We start from the raw sequence: 6,223 nt of genomic DNA, 5'->3' as shown, positions 1-6,223 counted from the left end.
ACCCTACTCGGTGGCTTCAGGCGAGGCTGGATCCAGTGTGCAAACAATGCTATCAGGGATCTCCTGTCTCTCAAACAGGCCCTCATCCCATGACTACCGGCAACCTCAGACTGAAATCCTCTCAGCCTCATGACCCCAGAGGAAAGATAGGACTTCTGCTGATTACGACAGTAGAAAAAAACCCAAGGAAGATTCTGATTTGCTTGGGCTGGATCATCGGAACCAGTCACAATAGCCAGAAGCGTAGGATATGTGGAGTGACCAGTTCTGGGTCATGTGAATGGGAAGGGCAGAGTTAGCCTCCTGTGGAATGGGCTCCTTCCAGAGAAGAGGATTCTCCTTCAGGAAGGGGGTACTGGAGAAATTTACATAAGAAATGCCCCTGGGGCGCCTGGGTAGCGCAGTCATTGAGTGTCTGCCTTCAGCTCAGGGCGTGATCCCGGGGTTCCGGGATCAAGTCCCATGTTCCAGGATCGAGTCCCACGTTCCAGGAGCGAGCCCCACATCAGGCTCCTCCACTGAGAGCGTGCTTCTTCCTCTCCCACTCCCCCTGCTTGTGTTCCCTCTCTCACTGGCTGTCTCTCTGTCACATAAATAAATAAAATCTTTAAAAAAAAAAAAAAAAGAAATGCCCCTGACCCTTGAAACTGCCCAGAGGACAGAAGACAAAATATGAAGCTAAAAGTACTCAGTGTAATTTTTGAAAAAATACAAAGAGAAACCAGAGCTTACATATAATAACACGCTGCTTTACTATACAAATGCCCAGCTGTGCTCCTCCTAGCAGCATCAATTATTGCTAGGGGTGAGGAAGACTGGTGGGAGTGGCGTGGGCTAAGAGGGTTGTCAGCTATCAGCTGTGAGTCGGGGACATCGTTGCAAGGGGGACTGGAATGCAGCTAGCTGAGGTAGCTCTTCATGGGCACACCCAGGTGCCAGCAGGCCACGGCGGTGGGGTGGGGCACGAGGAAGAGGAAGTTCCGTGCCAGGAATGATGTGCAACCAGGAGTCCCTGTCCCAATCCCCTTAGGCTCTCCTCGCAGAAGTTCTCTAACTTGTTCATTTTATACTAGACTCTGACTTTACAAAAAAGACCCCATAACTCAGGTCTATTTTCCCTGGGGGAGACAGATTAGAAATAACCATCAAATCTTTTTTCCCCTCTTTTTGCTATTCTAAACAAGCTGGGAAATATTTTCCCCTGAGGAACAATAGTCCAGTCACTCATGCAATGGTCATTTTAATGCTACTTGCTGCCGCTGCTTCTCCTCCTTCTTCTTCTGCTTTTTTAGCTTCCCAGCGTTTGCATACAACCTTCCCTATTGTATACGTCTACGTTTTTTACTGAGTAAGACAGATGACATATTCATGTGTAGGGTTTCGTGAAAAAGTCACCTTCATGGCGGGGGTGGACAGGAATGAAAATGGCTCATTGATGGAACTCACTGGTATTCGCACAGTGCTTGACCATGTATCCCACACTCTCGTTTCATGGTCACATGACCATGAGGCATTACCCCTATTTTACAGATGAGGCAACTGAGGCCCAGAGAGCCTGTTAAGGTGCCATACACAGACTTGAACCCAAATAATAACAGCTGACGTCTCCTGTTCTGAACCCTGCACACAGGGTCTCATTTAATCCTCTCAAAAAGCTTGTGGGGTAGATAACAGTTATCATTTTACAGTAAAGATATTGAGGCTTGGCGGCTTAAATACATCAGTAAAGACTCAAACCCACATCTGTCTCGATGCAATGCTGCATCTAAATGCCGAACTTTGCTCCAGACCTCACATGGCTCTGAAAGGTCCGGAGCAGGTGGTTGTGAGAAGTGGGCCTGGACCTTGGGCCATGGAGTGGACAGCAGTCAGACAAGTGCTGTTACTCAGCTGAGATGCCTTCTCTCGACAAGCCAGCTCTGTGCATGAACTATTTCCAGACCTTGGTTGTTCAGAAGTGCTGAGACAGCCTGGATGCAACCCAAATGCTGACACAAAGGTGCCCAAATGACAAAACACCGGCTCAAACTGCTGCTTGCTGACCTCCCCCACTGAAAACTTGGGGACCCCCATGTCCATAAAGATGCTGTGGACAGACAGAAATGTCTGGTAAGCAGAGCATCCCAGCAAGTGCAGCAACGCACTGCAGCTGACAAGCAGTGCCTTGCCATCCTCCCACACGGGGCGTGAATGGCACAGATCCTGGCTAAGGCAGCTGGAACATTGCTGAATCTTTTGCCAGTGGCTAAAGGCAGCCCTGGCCCCTCTCAGCCCTAAGCACTTCCTCCAGCCTCCTCCAAGTAACAGAGCTCCCACTTACAAGCTCATCAAAATCCTGACCATGAATGAGAAAGAAACAGAAAATACTTTGTTAATTAAAAGCTCAAAAGATTCCGGTGGTAAGGGTCTGAGGATGCTTTCTCACCATGCAGATCCTACCCCAAGGCCAGACACCGGCTCTCTGTGTCAGAGTCACGGGTGCTGTGCTTGGGCCTGAGAGCATGTAGCTGTGAAAACTGCAATAAGGAAGATTTTTAATCTTCCTGAAATCCCAAGCTTTGAAGATAATTAAATAATGAAAGAGAAGCAAGGCGTTCCCTGCCTTCATAAGGGAGATTAAGTTTCCAAGCAGCTCCCCCATGCAATAGTGTCTCTAAAATGCCTGGAAATGTTAAGAAATTAGTATCGGCAGTCAGTCAACAAATATTTATTATTGAGTATCTATGAGCCAAATATTCCAGAAGGTCCTGGAGACAGGAGGGAGATAGAGAAAGCTTTTGCACTCATGGTGTTTACATTCTAGAGTGAAGGGCAGGGATTAACACGTGATGGGGGGGGAGGGTTGAGGGACGAATGGGAGAGCGAAGGGGAATGAAAGCCAATGTCAACTATGTGATTGTGGAGAACGCTCTAAGGCAGTGTCACCTGAACAGACGCTTGAATTAACAAATAAAACAAGGCCAAGAGCAGGGCCGTAGGAGTTTCAGACAGAAGGAGGTGCAAGTGCAAAGGCCCAGTGGCCAGATCAGATGGGTTGTGTTCAAGAACAAACTGGAAACTTGTGTGCTGGGACCAGTGAATATGAGAAAATGGAGGGAGGTGAGGTGGAAGATATAGGCAGGGACAAATGATCTAGAACTTTCTGGGACATGGTAAGATGCTTAGATATTATTCTAAGCGTTGGGAAGCATTTGGAATGCTTTAGCAAGGGGTCATACAATCTGATTTTAATTTCTAAAAGTTAGCCCTGGCTGCTGTGTGGAGCGTAGTTATGGGGGTAGGTGGCAGGGAATAGAGGAGTGAAAATATTCAGTAGGACTAATGTCCGCATTAGATAATATTGCTGTTAATATGAATCAATGACATTTATTGACCTTACTACACAAAATGTTGGTATTTTCAGAATGGGTTTCTCTATTGTTTGGCAGAGTTCCATCATTTCAGACTTTCTAGGGTCTTAAGGCAGTGTTTTTATAGGCTGCTGTACCCTTTTGCCGGAGACAGGGAAACTGAAGGGACTCCATTTCAGAAAGGCTCCATTTTTTTTTTAAGATTTTATTTATTTCAGAGAGAAAGCATGTGCACGTGAGTGAGCACGAGGGAAGAGAGGCAGAGGGAGAAGCAGGCTCCCCGCTGAGCAGGGAGCCCCATGCAGGGCCCAGCCTCAGGACCCCGGGATCATGCCAATCAAACTGAAGGCAGATGCCCAACCAACTGAGCCACCCAAGTGCCGCTAGAAAGCCTCCATTTCTGCTGTTTTTTCTGCAGGGCCTCCTTTACTCATGTTCTGTATCTCACCTTGCATCTGAGTAAACCAAAGAAGTTACACTCCTACTCCAAGGGGGAGGCAAGAAAGTTAATCATTCTCTGAGTCTCGTGCTAGGCCTCTGTACACCTGATAACATCTAAAAACTGGATCCCAAGCGTGTTCCTGGATATTCGCTTCAAACAAACCTCAGCTGACACTGGCCTCAATACCCCCTAGCTTCAGTGATTCGTGGAATAACGCCTGATGCTTGCTTTTGATAGACCCACTTTGGTTGCCTGAAAGAAGACATAGCCCGGACCCCTTTCCAATATAACCCCTAACCCCAAACAACAGTGAGACTCATTTCTTTTCTAAGTCTCCTAGACTCTCCATCTGCTATACTCTATCACCTACAGTATTAAAAAAACTCTGCCCTCACTTCCTCCTGGCTGATCCCTGATTTCTATCCTGCATGAAGCCAAGGACCTTCTCTTCATCCTCAGACCAGGTCTGCCTACACTATACCCTTCTAGGGGCTCAGGAATATACCTAAAGCAAGGAGAATTGACAGTGAAGAGTTAAGAATGTTGGCTGACTAGTGAAATACTTTTGTAATTCCCAAAAGTGTGTACAGGCCTTATAATTATGTCCTTGAAGCATTGAGGACACACTTGCTCTGTAATGGCCAAGAATGTGGCCACCATTCAGAGGGGATGTCCTTCGGGAAAGGTGCATACATGGGCAGAGGATGGCCAGCCCCATGAGTGTGAGGGCTATGGCGGAGAGAGGCTACAAATATCTCTGCCTCCATCTTTTTGCATTAACTGTTCACATGTGCACTGGAGAACTGCTGTGGCCTGGATGTCTTGTTTTCCTCTCAAATTCATATGTTGAAATCCTAACCCTCAAAGGTGATAGTATTAGGAGGCTGGACATTTGAGAAGTGCTAATGTCATGAGGGAAGTCTCCTTATGAATGGGACTCATGCCTTCTAAAAGGGCCCTGGAGGGCTCCCTTGCTCCTTCTGCCAGGTAGGGACACTGCAAGAAGGCGAAGTTTGTGGATCAGAAAGAAGGCCCATTCCTAGCCATGCTGGCACTCTGATCTTGGGCTTGCCAGCCTCCAGAACTGTGAGAAATAAATGTTTGTTGTTTATAAACTACCCAGTCTGTGGTATTTTGGTACAGCAGCCCGAATGATCTAAGGCAGGACCTGAGATGGCCTTTCAGACTTCTGTCCCATCACTGCCCTTATGTTTCTAATAAGACAGAGGTATAAGAGGTGGTTTAATGTAAAAAGTATTGAGATTTTAGTTGCCATTTGCCTGGATATGAAATTTCCACTTACCTTAGGTTTAAGTGTCTCCCTCTCTGCAAAGAGGGACCTTGTGCACTTAGACAGATATTCCCAGGACAAAGGCAGAATCTTCTAAAACTAGGATCTCACTGAGCAGAGACATGGTGCTTATTCCTAATGGGAAGTAAATCTAGATTCACTTTTAGCTGGGCGGAAGCAGGTCAGAAATTCCAAGTTGTAGTTCCCTGGCCTGGGTGGATGGGCTAGAACACGAACCATAAACCTCCATCACTTATCTTGGCAGATAGAAAATTGGAATCTGGGGGGAAAGTTTAGAATCAGGCACTCAAACCCAATAAATACTCTCACTCTTGCTGAGCTCTCAAATGCTCTGCACTCTGTCTATCAACCTGTAAAGGACAGTCGGCGCTGAACCTTTGGACCACGTGTGGAGCCACCTGGAGCATCTGACAACTCGGCCCCTCCCGCCTTGCTCCCTGTACAGCTTGCTTTCTTTTTCTTTCCCTTCTGTTCTTTGGCTCAGGGACACGTCCATAACACCAACACAGATTAACTCAAGCACATTTCCTAGGTGCCAAGACTGAGATCGTGAGATGACAATAGAAGACAGAGAAAAAGAACACAGGCTTTTAAAAGGGTTCAAATCCTGGCTCTGCCACTTACCAATTATGTGACTTTGGGCAAGGCTGAGTCACTCTGTGCCTCAGCTTCCCAATCTGTATGATGGGGATAATGTCTATTCTATCAGGGTGGAGATAAGAGGAGATCATGTGTTCGATTAGATGAGATCAAACCTACAGTAGGCATTTAACAAATAAATGTGGTGGTGGTGGCTATTACATGGAAAGATTTGGGTTAAATAACATATGATCTCTCATCAGGGGCTGAAAATCTAGTATGTAAGATAAAGAGACACTTAAATAATTGCAATATAAGACAAAAGGTGACGCTATCGTTAGTATTTATAAAAAAAAAAAAACCCACAGGAACTATGGTAGATTAAGAGAACTGCAAATTCCTCAACGGTGCCCCCATCGAGAGCTAGACCCCCCTTGAAACTGGTCTGGCTCCTAATCTGGTCTTTGACCAATACGATTCAGTTGAAATGACTCTGAGTGCCTTCCAAAGTTAAGCCATCAGAAGACTTATGGCTTCCTC

The sequence above is a fragment of the Ailuropoda melanoleuca genome, chromosome 11 (assembly GCF_002007445.2).
Source record: "Ailuropoda melanoleuca isolate Jingjing chromosome 11, ASM200744v2, whole genome shotgun sequence".
NCBI lineage: Eukaryota > Metazoa > Chordata > Mammalia > Carnivora > Ursidae > Ailuropoda > Ailuropoda melanoleuca.
This window is presented reverse-complemented; position numbering follows the sequence as displayed.